The sequence below is a fragment of the Triplophysa rosa genome, linkage group LG6 (genome assembly GCF_024868665.1).
Source record: "Triplophysa rosa linkage group LG6, Trosa_1v2, whole genome shotgun sequence".
NCBI lineage: Eukaryota > Metazoa > Chordata > Actinopteri > Cypriniformes > Nemacheilidae > Triplophysa > Triplophysa rosa.
This window is the reverse complement of record NC_079895.1, coordinates 8598289-8614604: the sequence shown is the minus strand read 5'-3', so window position 1 is coordinate 8614604 and position 16316 is coordinate 8598289.

The following is a 16316-nucleotide window of genomic DNA, read 5'->3' as shown; positions in this document are numbered from 1 at the left end:
ACAAAGAGGGATTGAGCCGGTGAGTGGAGGCGAATCTGACCCTGATTCAGGAATGCGAAACATTCCTATTGCGGAAACCAACGGTCTCTTAATGATTAGTTGTACAACCGCGGTTATAATTGTAGGACACTTTGTGACCGTCTCCGCGTATGCAGAGGTATTGTTCTCCAACAGTGTTACTTTTTACTCCAGTCCGACTGAGCAGCTAATATACACGATGCTTAAAATGTTCAATACTTATATAGGGCTGTCAACTGGTTAAAAAATATGATCAAACACAGAGGACTTTTATTGCTTTTGCAATACTTGACCATTGTGTCATCCTCCTGTTTTAGGCATCCCACATCACGTTTTTTTCGAAAATTCTTTTATCATTTACTCACCCTCATGTCCTTCAAAACCTGTATGACTTTCTTTCTTCTGCAGAACAACAAAAAAAGATATTTTGAAGAACGTTGGTAACCAAGCAACATCGAATGCCATTGACTTCCACAGTATGAACACAAAACCGCAGAGACATTTCTTAAAATATCTTTTCTTTTGTTCCACAGAAGAAAGAGTCATTCACATTTTGAATGACATGAGGATGATTAAATGATAAAATAATTAATATCTTTGGGTGCACTGTCCCTTAAGACACTGTCATTTACAAATATCTTGAATTGAATTTTTAACATGGAGTTAATAAGGGCATGTTTACGCAGGACATTTTTGGTAACAGTGCAGACTTTTAGAAATGTTAAATTTATCCATATAGGTCATTGAGTTTTCAAATCGTGCTATTTTTCTCAAATATAAATTGTACTGAATGAACCCGTAACGTTGACAACCTTACTTCAACTCTACTACATTGTGACTTATTATAATGCAAGCAATGCTCTCAATTGTCTGTCCTTGGATTGAACTGCATTTCAATCTATTTAACAAATAGAAATTCGAACAAAAAAATCGGTTTGTATGACATAATATGAAAACATTTTCTATGTGAGATCAAGTAAGTGATAAACCAATCTGGCGATAAGTACGATCTTAAGCTTTTCCTGTCCCATGCTGCAGGGCTTTGGGTGATGTTGGGGTGGGGAACAGTGAGAAAAAGGTTAAGACTCCATTAAAGCCTTAACCCCTCGGCTGGCCCTTTAAAAGGTGTCAGATGCAGCAGAGATTGTCACTCTCTCTCTCTCTCCACCCCCCTCCGCTGGGTTGTCTGTTGCTCTGTAGCATTCTTCTGCCTGCGCTCGCCCCCTCAACGCCCACGTCTTTTATTTTCTCCTCATCTGCCCACACACTCCTTGCTCACGCTCGCACCGACACACGCCCAGGCCCCTCGTCAACCCCAGCCTGCCGCCTCGGGTTGTCCCTCCAAACTCAGGATGCGGGACCCCCGCCTTGTGCCGCGGTGACGCCATCCGCTCTTCCCCCCACGTATATCCTGTGGGCTGTCCCGTCACCTATGCGATAGGGTGCAAGAGGAGAGCCGCTGCTTCCCTTTTCCGCCCCCCTCTCCAGAGCAAGAGTGACCAGCAGCGCAGAGGCAGACGCCCTCGCCCTGGAAGTTCCGAATGTGTTCTTTTGAAACATTCCAATCCATGCCAAAAGGGGTTTCCTGCTCTCACACCCAGGCCCTCCGCCCTCCTGTGCCCACCCTCTGCGCTCGGCCTCCCTTGGCCCAGACATGAGTTCTTTCAGGGCTTCCTGGAGCACCACCTTCAATTATCTCAGGGCCGGAGAGAAAGTGCTGATGGTATACAATGCTGATTAAATTCCCTTCCATGCCTTACTCACTAAAGCGGAGAGGCGTAATGAAAGGCGGAAGTGATTACTCTGGCACGGGATCTCGCTGGACATCAGCAGGGTTGACGGAGACACTCCACAGGAGATAAACAAGACAGCGCGCATAAGAAAAAAAACGAATATGAGTTAAGGGACGAGAGAGCGACGCTGGATTAAAAGCGGAACGAGAAATTCAAGAGCGGACTGAGGGAGGGAAGAAATTACATAGAGAAAGAGAGAGAGAGAGAGAGAGAGAGGGGCTTCTCTCCAGCTGTTTTACTGGGCTACGGGTCAGCGGGGTTCATTTCCTCCAGAGCACACACGTCTTTATCCGGCTCATCTGCCGGTGGACCTGATAGGAGCCTGGGGGACAGAGGAGGGGTGTTGAAACAGGGGTGCATTTCTTTGTCTTTAATTTAAGAGGGGTGCGCGATCACACATCCCTGCAGACTTCCTGGTGCTACTGTATTGTCCGCCTTTGCCCTCACGTGTGATTCAGGGTAAAAATGGGACCGCTCTGATCCAGAGTCTACATCAATGTTATGTCTGCGGACACGCAATGGTTTGTCACACGTACAGAACATCACTGGTGAAATTCAACGTTTCTAGTCAACGTTCCAACAGCTTAAGAAGGGTCCATTTTTTATAATGAATCGTGATTTTTTTCTTATGGAAAATTATATGTGAATTAGAATATTTCGTGTTGATACGACTTTCAGGGAAACAGATGTGCATATAGCATAACCTTTAAAGATACTGGACGGATTACAGATTTGGCATCGATGAAGCATCGCATGAGCCTTACTGATGGGGCTTTGTGAGAAACGCAATTTTAGATGATTTTGGGGTTAGTGATCCCGATCTTGCGCACTGTATTAAAGAAGTGTAGAGACTTCACAGCTTGGACAGGGAAACAAAAGTCTTCTGTCTGAATGACAATGCATAAATAAGTACTTAAGAAAAGGGAATACAATAATCTTTGGCATATGACTCATGACACTGCTCATACATGTGTAATACTAATCTCTTGAAAGAGCACAAAAACAGTTACAAGGTTCAGCAGAAGGGACGATGTGTCACTGGTCAAATAAAAATAAAGGAATTGATTGTTCAGCTGGACAACATTAAGAACGACACCAAGACGTGGAGAAGAACAGAGAAGAGAAAACAGATGAGAAAAGAAAAGAGATGAAAAGTCTGAAGTAGAGGAGATGACAGCAGAGGAGAGGAGATGAGGAGAGGAGTTGCCCCTGTGTGGGTCTGAACAAGGATGAGTCACAGTTTGCTGCCCACTCAAACACCCACACAAACCAGAGAGTGGGTGTAAAAACGCTGGGCTCGGAGCCTACGGGCTTTACACTTACAACGATCGTCTCTTTCTTTCTATCGCTCCATCTCTCCCTCTCTTTTTCACTTTCTCTACTCCTCTGCACACATACACCTCTTCTACCCACGAGCTAAGCCCACACCGAGCGAGCGTTTCATGATGTCATCTTCCTTAGATCTAAAGGGACACGGCACTCGAGATAATGTGTGGGCTATTATCCTCTATACATTTGCACGGTGTGCATGCGTGTAAAACGCCTAATCTTTTGTGCAACACGTTCTTGAGATTTCTTCCAAACTTTTCCCTTTTGCACATTTCTGGCAGCGGGAAACAATTGATCACGTTTCTTTTCAACACCACGGATGAAAGACTCCGCTCCTGCCGTGCTCTGATCTCACTCTTCACCGTGGATTAACAACCCGGTCTGGCACCTGCCAATCATCACCTACAGACCTAAACTCTCAAAACCACAAAAGTGTGTAACCTGCCAATTTATAGAACTGCCCGGTCCAGCCAACCTTTAGTAAAGGAGCAGACACAAAGAAGAGAATATTGGACTTACCATTGTTGAACGAATCTGCGATTTAGTTTAAGCAAGTCTGTCCTATTCCGAAAAGGTCATCTGAAGCACTATAGGAAAATAAGAGGGAAAAGACCGGATCACTCTTGATCATGTTTATTTCTAAAAAAATATCTACAGTATATACGTCATTATTATGTATGCAACATGTCCAATTCAAATGAAACCCTTCATGACTGTGAAGGAACATTTTGTTGAAACGGACCAGCTAAAATGACACCAATGTGAGACAGATTGCTCATTAGAATACTTCACATTTGCGTGTGGGCGATCACCAACAGCCATTCTTCAACACAACTCAAATAATCTCCAGATATGAGAGCTTTACTCACGAAACAGATCTCAGATCACATATAATCACTTTTTTCTGTTTATGATTACACATCCTATAGGAATTATAAGCCTTAAATTCCCGTAACAGTAAAACGTAGACTAAGGACAAAGGTTTAAAACACTATTGTGTAATAGAACACGAAACTGTGGCAATTATGCAGCCGTTGCTAAAAGAGGGAAGCTTTTTGAAGGCACTTTGAGGTACTTAACTGAAATATACTGAGGTATCATTCACGTCCTTATCATTATGCCAATTGAGGTACAGGATCCATTAACAGCTCTTTTCAGGGCAAAAAGAGGAAGGAAAAAAATCCTCTGACATGTCTGACAGCACAATGCAGACATTGTTAATGCGCTGCTGTGTAACTGATCACACATACACTGTCTGTCTAAAACTAAAATTACGTTTGATGCGGGTTTACTGAAAAATAAGCCAATTGTCCAATTTATCTGGTTTAGAGTTAAACAAATAGGAAACCCAAGACACTAAGCCTTTTAGGTTTTAAGTATGTAAGGAGATTACAAAAACTAACAAAACCAGAACAAGGCAGACATCAGGTGCAATTGTCCTGCTCTTTAAAAACAAATCACTACAGGAAAATGCTGCCAGTCAGCATACAGGCCCCAGCTATTGTTACTGATAAGCTGTAGCCACATTGTAACAATATCAGAAACAATCACGTTCATATTAGACCAACAGGATTAAACAAAATGTGTAGATGCTCCAGTTCTACAGTTCATCGCCTGTCATCACAGTGTGTCTCGTGCGCGCCCCCTGATGGAAAATATTCGAAACAAAGAAACGTACAATTCACACTAAACGGTAATTCGCTAAATATTAATGAATAAACGAACTTGGGTTCGTTTGACACCACAAGAGAAAAGAACTCTTCACCAAACGAAACGGTTTTATTTAAAAGCAGATAAAGATACAACGTTGTTTAAACTTAAAGCATTTTAACAGGGAATTATACTTTAATAAAGTAGCATATGTAATAGTGGCAGTAGTATTAATAATAGTAGTTATAAGAAAAGCCTGCTGCCAATTCCTCAATTTTGAGGGTGCTGCTGGGGTGACCGGGTTCGTTAAATCCATATGCATAATGTGTCCGATCACCGGCCACTGCACTTCATCTTTCTGTGGTGTTATCCTTGTCATTGGGGAAAAAGAAAAGGGGAAACGCGTCCCCCCTATTTCCCCCTCTCTAAACTCTCTCCTCTCTTATTCCCCAACTCAATTCTTTCAGTCCCCCCGGGGCAACAGCATTCCAAAACACACACAAGAATTTCCTTTCCTTCAGTTCACAACCCTCCCCTCTACCTCAATTCAAGAAAAGGACAGAATACATCACCCTCCGATCCTTACACGAAATAGCACAAATAAATATATTAGGCTATGTCACAACGTCTTTACAATTTATGACAATCTTTGACGGCACATCACTTTTTGCCACAGCGTCTCTCTATAAAATGCATTTGTCAGAACACACAGAGACCACACACACACACACACACACACACACACACACTGTAGCTGCATCACGCTCCGTACATGCGGCACTGCAAGTTCGAGGTTTAATACACAAACCAACATAAATGCAAACAGCAGCAAGAAAGAGTGTTCTTATTTCTTTAAAACCCATCGGCGAATGCATCATATTTATGGCATTACTGCTATATTTTGGCCACATGCCACTCCGTGGTTTTACATATGAAAAAAATCCTCAACAATACATTTGAAACATGCATCTGCAGCCAAATAAAATTCTTTAAAATACACAGAAACACGTACCTTTTGTTCGACTTCGTGCTTATTCTTCCGCTCCGCACCATCACCGCTGATAGCGGACTATCTGTTTCTCTGTGTCCAGAAAAAAGGCAGAGAAAAAGAAAGGTATGAAAAAAATGAGCTCGGTCGACAAAATGAAAGTACGACTCCGTCGCAAATGCAGTAACACTTGATGTTCATCGCGTCTTTCATTCATCTGCTTGGAAATGCCACTGCTGCCCCGTTCACATGAACGTTGCTGACTTCACCACTAACCAGCATTTTAGTTCAGAAATCCCCCCTCCGCCGGGGCCGTCCCTCCTTCGCGGCTGTAACTCAGCGTGTGTGGGCCTACGATATATATGCATATTCTTTCGTGCAAACACTTGAGGAAACTCCTAAGTCAAAAATAGAGTTTAGTGCAAGAAAGGCAAAAGTTGAACGCTGAGATGACAACATTTCTCCTTATATTGAATTTACGCGCAGATATTTCTGAGAACAAAATGAGACAAACAAAACAGCTGCATCGTCGTAACTCGATTTTGTAGGCAGATTTGAACTGTAAATTCTAAGGGGAAATGCATTTTGTTTTTATTGTTAAAACACTTAAAAAACTGAAGGTACAAATCTAAACAAAAACGTTTTTAAGACTCTGAAAACACAAGGAACCATTGTAAAACCTTTTTTTTGTTCGTTTTTTAATAATGAATAAACAGACGTAGTAGCCAATATCTTGTTTTGATGTCATTATTAATTTAAAAAAAGTATAGCACCAGTATAACATGATAAGGTGTCTTTACCTTATGACTCGGTTAATGTAGAAACTGTAATTCAAGAGAGGAAGTACTTTATAATAAAGACTTTCAATTAATTAAATCACGTTTGAGGAAAAAGTATTTTCTAATCCATTTAAGCCTTTCATGTGTATTTGGATGCTTTGTAATAAGCTTATGTTTCCCGAGATGTGGGTTTTAAAATTTTGTTCGATGAAGATTTTGGTCTCTTATTGATGATAAATACTGAATAATAATTTATCAACTGCTTCTAAGGAAATCTTGCCTAAAGATGTACAATAAGAATGCATAAATCTCCTGAAGCAACAGCATTTGAGACCTAAACTTGGGAAACGGAGGTTTCTTAGCTTTGCATTGGCAAACACATGAATTTCAATTGCTGTGTGCATTGCAGATGCTGGAATTTGCATGTTGACAAATGAGTAATTGGTGTTTTCACTCATTTTAAGTACTTTTGTTGATGTACATTAATATGGGAAACCACTGAGCTTTGTGTACAACATGCATCTCTCGACAGAGCTGTTTTTACAGTAGACACCCGGGATTTCACCAGAGTAAGATGAGCAGGAAATAAGTACAATGGGAGTTTACCTAACTGACCACATTGTCTCATTCATAACAGACCATGAACTCACTTCTCAATGCACACACTGCCTTGTCCCGGGTGCAGATAGGATGCACAGGGGAAATACAAAAGCTGTGGGTGGTGCCCAACAATTTACATAAAATTTCCAAAGTGCCAGACTGGCATATGTATAATTTCCATTTTACCTTACAATTTTACATGAGCATCTCATAGAGGGTTTTCAAGGGGAGGATGAGCAGATGGGGAAATTTGATCACTTGACATTATCATAGAAAATATGATTCTTAAACCCTGATGATTTTGTGTAAGACATATCTAAATATATATTTTGAACAAAATCTTGAATGCGCTAATTCATCAAATACGTTTTATTAAGTGTTTAAAGTAAAAACACTTTTCAAAAATTTCAAAAATGAAAAATCTTATAATTAGGAAAATTTTAATCCCTTTAATAAATTAGCGTTACACTTAACTAATGAACTTTTGTAGCTACCATTTATTCTTCTAATCAATGTGTGGACATCTGCACACAACAAAATATGAAAACATAGCCTGCGCAGCGTGATTCTTCAGCCCTGCTCACACACACAGCACAGTATGAGCCTGTACTGGTATGGAAACATTTTAAATATCAGTTTCACAGCTGCTTCAGCCAAATAAGACACAAGCAACAGACAAAGAGTCAGAAAACAGTCTAATTTAAAAAAGTCTAATTATAACAAATAAGAATTTGGAAAATCTGTATTTGGAAAAACTGGGTGATGTTCTTTCAAAACCATTACTAGGTTCTCATGCAAGTGACTTAAGATGTTTCAGTTAAATATTTACAAATGTGTATTTATTGAACTTCTACAAAATATTTATAACTAATTTCCACACCTTCTACAATATAAGAAAACAAATAACGAAGTTAACCTTTTAAACTCAATATTTCTGTACAGCACAGAACTGAAGATGCACAATTTGCTTCTGTAGTATGATCAGTAATGGTTTGGCATTGTATACATTTTCCCCATAAATTTACAAGGCAGTTCATTTTTCTGGCACATGTTGTAAATCCTTCTACTGTTTTAAAATCAATAAAATAAGCAGAACTACTTTTCTACACTAAGGAACTTTACAAAAAATCTTTACTTTAACAACTGATATGTATAAGACGTTTAAAAAAGCTTTTCCAGTCGATAATATACAAAAACAGTGTCATCTGAACTATTTAACAGTAAACAACCTTGCTGAAATCTACTGGTATATACATTTTTCTCTACTTGCAACATCATGTGATAATAAATTGATGCTGATTCAACTTTTCAGAAATTGCATTTCAGGATACAGAACTGAAGTTTTAAGATTATTTTCTATTTATTACTCAACATCCATGGTTGTGCTTAGCTTAAGATGCAGACAAAAGCAAACAATAGCTGACTGCATTCTCTCTCTTGACTTCAGTCAACTCTGACTTCAGCCCGCTTTGGCTGGAATTTGTTTAACCATAGTCTAAAGGACATGTTGCCTTTGTTTAGTTAGACTAAAAGTATTGTAATGAATAACCACTGATGTTATATGTAGTTTATATGTCACTATTTTATCTTCCACAACATGAATGATCATGTTGAATCTGACATTCTTGGAACACAGATTTTCATATACATTGATAGCAGGTCTGTTTAAGACAAATTTCATATACCTGTAAAGTAAGAGCGGATACTGGGACTGAAGATAAAACCAAAACTTTAAATCTTACTGTGCAGGTTTCTTAAGTACAGTTGTTTATTCCTGTTGAAAAAAAATCACGGTGAATGATCAGTGACCCCCAAATTCCTGAATTCAAAGGTGGTATCTAAAAAGGAATTCAAGTGAACTTTCACAACCTACCTCTCATATAGACTGTCCACGTGGATTGATCGCCAAAGCACAAAAACAAGTGATGCAACACATTCTTCCAGAATTAACTTTGATGGAGAGCTCTTTTTAAGAATCTTGATATGAGAGAATCTGCATCAAGGTTTGTGTCAAGAACAATTGAGACTTGATATAAACGAATGAACTAATCTATATGATAATCTTTTTAAAATAGTCAGGCCCTTTCTATACTTTTGTGAATAGCATCTAAAGGGACATTGCAAAATACAGTCTATGGAGTCAATTTACACAGGTTAAAATTGAAGATTTAGAAAGGTCCTGCAGTACTTCAATCTCCGTTGTTTTATTTCCAATATCGAAACAACAAATTGATTGTTAAAATAAATCTAAAGAGAAGGCACTGTGAAGTCCTGGCTAATCTTATATTTCTCTATAGCATCTTTTGGGGTTTGAACGTCAAGGACACTTGAAGGCAGCACATCCATAGAAACCTTACTCTTTGTTCATCAATTGTAAGGACGGAATGAGACCACCTCTCAGACCACCCAGCATTGAAATACTTTGCTGCATTAATCAGTCAGCTGGAAATGAAAAATATCGCCAACCCTGCGGGGACACAACAGCAAGGCGCTTCACCATCACCGTTCTAACGGCACCACAGGTGGGTTTCTTTGTATCCCCTCCCGGTTGTGCCCCATTTTGGGAAAGCCCCTCGTCAGCAGGCTGCGACTGTCTCCAGCTGAACCTGAAATACAAGCCCGAGAGCTGGATTTTCCCACTGCAGCGAGGGGATTGATTCCCAGCGATCCGTCTGAGCTATACCCTCCTAAATGTGCCTCTGGCTTTTGTCTTCATGTTTCAGCTGAAATTCACAGCATTCATCGCACCATTCAGAGTTTTGACAGGCACCGTATAGCCAAACGCATGCTTGGGGTGGAATATTTCACGTATGCGCACGTTTGTCCTCATTTTCTGGCACCCACACACGCTTGCTCACCCACACACACCGTGATACACCTACCCACACAAATACCTATATTGAAACACCCACACACACATGTGCTCCTGAGTGCACACACACACAGTAAGACATATCCACCCACACACACACACACAATAAGTTTCTCATGATAACTCTAATCTGCTTTGGTATATGGGATACAGCACAAACAAATACGCTGGATAATGGCATTAGCCAAGTCCCCGCTGTGAAGTTTAACCTCTTTGGGTTATCTCTCACGAACCGCCACGCAACAGCAGAGAACAAAGAGCAAAGCGTGATTTCGGTCCCTTACATTCCAATCCATCAAAGACACCGTCTTACCACACAGAAAACAATTCGTTTCTCAACAGCACCGCACGACACAGAGGATTCACACTTACTGCAGAACACAGGAATAAGTGAAACACCACCAAAACTCTCCATATGAAACAATTAATGATAACAAAACTTCACATCACTCTAAAAAATCATTCTAAAATCGGAAAACAATTGCTTAAGATTGTTTGTTTTTCCAAAAGGAGGTGTTCTTGAGTCTATAGTGTAAAATGTCTTCAAAATCTTACCTGTACATGCAGGTCCTCTCTTTCTTTACCCTCGCCTTCATTTCCTCCCATGCTCATGTGCCTGACTGCAGTATCCTGTTAAGATTCTGCTGTTCTGTGTGTTTGTGTGTGTGTGTGCAAGTGTGTTCAAGCTAAGCTTTTGGCTGTGCTTTCTCCGCAAGTGTCACGCTGGAAGTGTCGAATCCACAGGCTGCCTTGGGTTTAACTACATAGCATCTCTCCACCCCCATGGCTGGATGGTAAGCGTGTGTGAGCAAGGAAGGTTTCCTGCCTACACACGGCTCTGTAAGTCAGCCCCCACCGCCCCCACCGCCCCCACCCCACACAAACTCTCTCACAACATTCACTGCCTACTTTAAAATGCCGCCACCTGACCAGCCTCCCTCAGTTACCCCACACATAGTTCCCTTTATTCTTTCACTCTCTCTAGTATTTCACAGATTTCTGCTTCATTTGCTTAAGTCTGCTTTCTCGTGGAAAATTTAACATGCGTGTCCTGTGTAGTTTTGGAAAAGATGTCTCAGACTTTGTTCAGATGTGCACAGACTCCAACGACTGTATATAAATTGTCTATTGAAAAGTCCTCCATTACTCTATTCTCTATTCTTATTTTTGTTGCATTGCAACATGTCTAACTTGCGATCCTCTCCAGCTAAGAAATTTCAGGAGAAACATCTAAAGCAAGTTATGCGAGAGCAACCTCTTTTACAAAAATTTCTTCTGTGCTGTAACAATCACACTGCATTCGATATTTGTATCACTTAAAACTCATCTTTAAGCACTAAAATAGCATTTGTAAAATATTTTTTGGTGATCATTTCTTCATGCCTTAAAATGACTCTAAAAACTGTACACCCTTGCTTCATTTAGTATAAGTGAATTCATGAATATGCAAATTAGTCCCCGCCTCCATTCAATCGCGTAAGCTCGGATGATTGATTATAGGTACATAGATGCCTCATTCGATACTCGTGTGGCAGAAACAGAGCTAAAACAGCAGCAGTTTTATGTAGAAAATACTCCGCAATGGTTTAAAATGATGAATTTGCTTTATCTTGAAGCATATTTCTCAGAGCAGTTTTATCAGCTGATTATGTAGCTGTCTTTAAGAATCGGCTAAAACACATCTCTTCCGTCAACATCTGACCCATTAGTACAGTCTTCTACTTCTTTTCTACTTTCCTGTCCACCCCCCAAAAAAACTCTTAGCTTCGTATATAGTGATAGGCTGACTGAGACAAGTTTTTACTGCATCTTTTGTTGCACAAATTGCTTCTATTGTTTTCCCCTACTTTGGACGTCGCTTTGGATAAAAGCGTCTGCTAAATGACTAAATGTAAATATTAAAAACACAACATAGACATAAACAACATTAAAACTTGATTTTCACCACAGGGGGCCTTGAAATCTTATCTGAATCTCAGTTGAAACATATTGCGACTATACTATTGTATTGGCTTTTTGACAACCTAAGGCTGGTCTTACCAATAACCAATCTGTTGTGAGACATGATCCAGCTAGGATTTGTCATCTGAGGGAAAAAAACAAATCGTAAATTGGACGTGACATTATAATTCATGATCTCACAATGCTCACCCTGTTATTGGATTGATTACTCACTCCATTAAATCATAAATAGGTCACCTCAATATGTGTACTGTTTTCCATGAGCGTCTCATCAAACCAGCTCGTTAATGCCCATCAAACACTGCATGCATTTAAAAGTGTGAGGACTCAATGAAATGTCAGTATACGGAAAACATATGCCTTTGTTGCAAATGCAATCAAACGCTTATTGAGGAGAAGGAACGAATGTGGACACATGAAGTCTTTAGACATTCATTCTACCCAAAATAAATTAATCAGTATTTCCATCAACCCCAAACTATTACAATAGAGCAGTTTGTTACTATATATGAAGGGAAAGAGCTGTATGGTGTTTTTAACCTCCCATTTCAGGGAAGATGCGTTGGAGTCATAATCCTTTTAAAGCTAGCAATCCGCAAAATAGGTCATATAATACGAACATGTCTATCAGAGAGACCATTTGGACGGTAAATGCTCTATTAGGTCCGACCACCCCGGTTACACAACATTACATTTATTGCTGTGCATTAAGCAGAAGTGGGTGTGTGCGGTTCAACCTGTGATTACGTTTCAGAGCAGGTAATTGGGCTATTTTAAAGAGCGAGAGTGAAAGAATATTCATATACATTCAAGTAATATGCTTATGGACAAGAGGCTGGAATTATGCGTAGGTGGGAGATAATAGGGAGAGGCAGAGTCTCTGTCAGAACGCAGACAGATTTTATAGACCCTGATGCCACATACAAGGCTTATTCGAGGTACAAACTTGTCTCAATGGCTTAAACGCTCACAAAAGTTTGTTTAGTCCAGTGTCAGAAACTTTTCAAAACTGAAGAATTCACAAAGGGGGTCATTTTTGTCACTTTCAGTAGCATTTTTCCCACAAGCCCAGGTTAATTTCTGACCCTGCATGGTTGATCCTTATATTACCTAAATTTATTTCTTTGTCTGATCTCTGGTTGTTAACTAACAAAACTATTAACATTAACCTGTCAAGATGTATGACACAACATTTTCTGAACTCCCTGAACAATCCAATCAGTTTCTATTCATTTACAGGTGGCACAGAACACAGGCTGACAGATTTTTCATTTGTTTTCTTTGTGCCTGTCATTGTCTATTAAAAATATATTTCACAAAAAAAATACTACAGGAGCTGAAATTCTTCATCAATGGATACCTGTATTTCATAATGATTTTGTCAGATAACATAATTGATTTCTTAGCACTTTATATTGCGGTGCTTAGATGCCTAGCACCAGGAACTATACACTGCAAAATTGCCAGTGTTAAAAAAGGTCAAATTAACACTCACAGTGTTTATATAATCCACACTTTGAGAGTGTGGATTATATATACGCTGTGCGTGTTAATTTGACCTTTTTTAACACTGGCGATTTTACTGTGTAGAATCGCAGCGCACAAGCATGGGAGACTGCTGACAGTTACATTGTATTGTATTGTGTCGCTTACAAACTGTATATTCTAATGTACATAAAGGCTTGCATTTCATGAGTTCACTAAGCAGGCCGTAAGATCTGGAAGCTTGTTATCAACAGGTGTGGCCGTTTACAAAGAAAAATACTCATGTATTCAGTTAAGTAACTTCTCATCACATGTGTTTGCACAAAGACCCCACCCCTGCACCCCTACCACAGTTTCCCGACAATTCTCTCCCCACCTTCACCCAGATTTTACCCACAGAGCTAATCGACTCACCCTGTTTTCGCACACAACCCACTAGTTTCTCAGATTCAAGGCTCTGATGATTACAGTGTACATCCCAGACATTTACATCCAGCTGTTAAAAGCAAATTTACATGTTATGCATTTACATTTATGCATCTGGGGGGAAATTTTTTACAAGCTATGAATTTTAGGTATCTACGTACCCTGAAAAAAATACATCACCAATGTTAAGAATTTTCTTTAAAAAAGACCAAGAAGATGATTCGACTTCCTTTGCAGTTAACTGCAACATTAGGTACTTTTTCATAAGTGGGATGTGGACAGACGAAGTGGGAATACCCTCTGGACTCTCTGCTCTGACGCTAAGTACCGTAATGTCACTGTATTATTACTTTGCAAACAAGTTGTTAATGAGTGTCAACTTTAGTGGTTGACGACAGTTTAACTGAAGAAAAAAAATAAAAAATAAAGGCATGAGTTAAACATTGAGTGGTGATAAAAATGATCTGAAATATTAGGTCCCATTAAAGGGATAGTTCCCCCATAAATAAAAATAAATAAAATAATTATAATGATTCTTATATTTATTAATGATTCTTATAAACAATAATTTCATCATCATTTATTTACCCTCATGTGATTCAAAAAGTGTATGATTTTCTTTCTTCTGTGGAAGACAAAAGAATATATTTTGAGAAATGTGTCTCAGTGGTTTTGTGTCTAGATAATGGAAGTCAATGGGAGGAATGTTGTTTGGTTACCAACTTTATTTATAATATTCTTTTGTGATCTGCAGGAGAAATAAAGTCATACAGATTTGTAAAGATGTGAGGGTGAGCAAATGATGATGATGAGGGTGAGTAAATGATAAAATAATGTTGCATAATTACATTAAAAAAAAACATTTTTAGGTGAACTATCCCTTAAAACATGTAAATACTAATTGTATTCTAACACTAAAACAAAATACAAAAACTAAAAAATATTCTTTTTTTGTCATTTGAAAGATTATTTATGCTACTCTACCGACAATCTCAGGTAAAGGACAGAGGGGTGATTTTAATCATGGAAAGGATGGCAGTTATTTGGTACAGGCACAGTACCTGAATGATTTCATCCATAGTCAACAAGCACTGATGAGCTATTTCAAGATATTTGAATTCTAACTCATGTTCTATTCTTAGAGGTTCTTTTAATCGCATCTTGTCTAAGCATCGTGGGAAATGTTGCTTCACATAGCCAGTTTCTATGACACTTATTAAAGCATTTATGTCCATGATAAGCATACGCTTTTAAAAATAAAAGGTGCTACAAAAGGTTCTTTATGCCACTGAAGAATAATTTCCTGGAAGGTTTTAATGAGAAAATGTATATCTTTATTTTTATAATCTATAACTTTTTACACTAAAACGAACCCTATGTGAACTGATTCTTTGGAATGTAAAGGTCCCTTATGGAACCATGCATTCAAAAATGTTTTTTCTATGGAATCCTGAGGCACATTTTTTTAAAGAGTGTCTTGGATATTATTTGTTATAAAATTGTACAAGAACATATTTTTATATAGTACATAAAAAGCATGGATGATATTAAGTGAAGTGGTTGAGCACATGCTGGTAAAATACTGTTCTCATTTTGATATAGAACGGAGTTCCCCTTGTAATTCCATAGCAATGATAACAAAAAAGGGCATTGGTAATTCATAACAGTATGTTTAGTTGTATTACCATGAAAATAAATCAAATTCAGATTTAAAACAGTAGGGATGTGTTGATCTAGGTTTGAAATTACTTCATGGTCATATTATCTACAAGATAATCACTTTACCTTTTATAAGGCAGCTCATGCAGTAAAGAACCAGTCTTGTCTTTTGTCTTTTTGTTTTTAAATATTGGCACCATTCAAATCTTAAGCAGGTGACAAGTAAACAATGAGACTACTTTGTCTTTATCAGAATACATATTTTTAGACCACTGTGTGTTGTAAACTAAGGCCTGGTTTCACAGACACAGCTTAGTTTAAAGCCATGCCTTAGTTCAATTAAGATATTTATGTCGCTTTTATAAAAATGCCTTAGAAGAATACATTACTTGTGTACATATCGAGACAAAACAATGTCACTGATATATTAAAGATATTTCAGGGCAAGTTATATTCAGTTAAGACAGGTCACACATTCATTTCAGTCTGGGACTAGCCTTAAGTCTTGTCTGTGAAACCGGGCCAAAGATTCCTTAGATTTTTCTAAGAATATGCAAATACAAAACTAAAGTTCTGACTGCAGATTGACTTTGACTATGCTATCTGATAATTAGTGCTTTAAGAGTAAAGTACCTTGAAATTGAGTCTGCATACTTGGAATAGCTTAAAACTAATTGACTGTCGACCTAACATTTACATTTAGACAAAAGGTGTCAACGCGGGGCTGAGAGCTAGATTATGCTGTCTGATGTGCT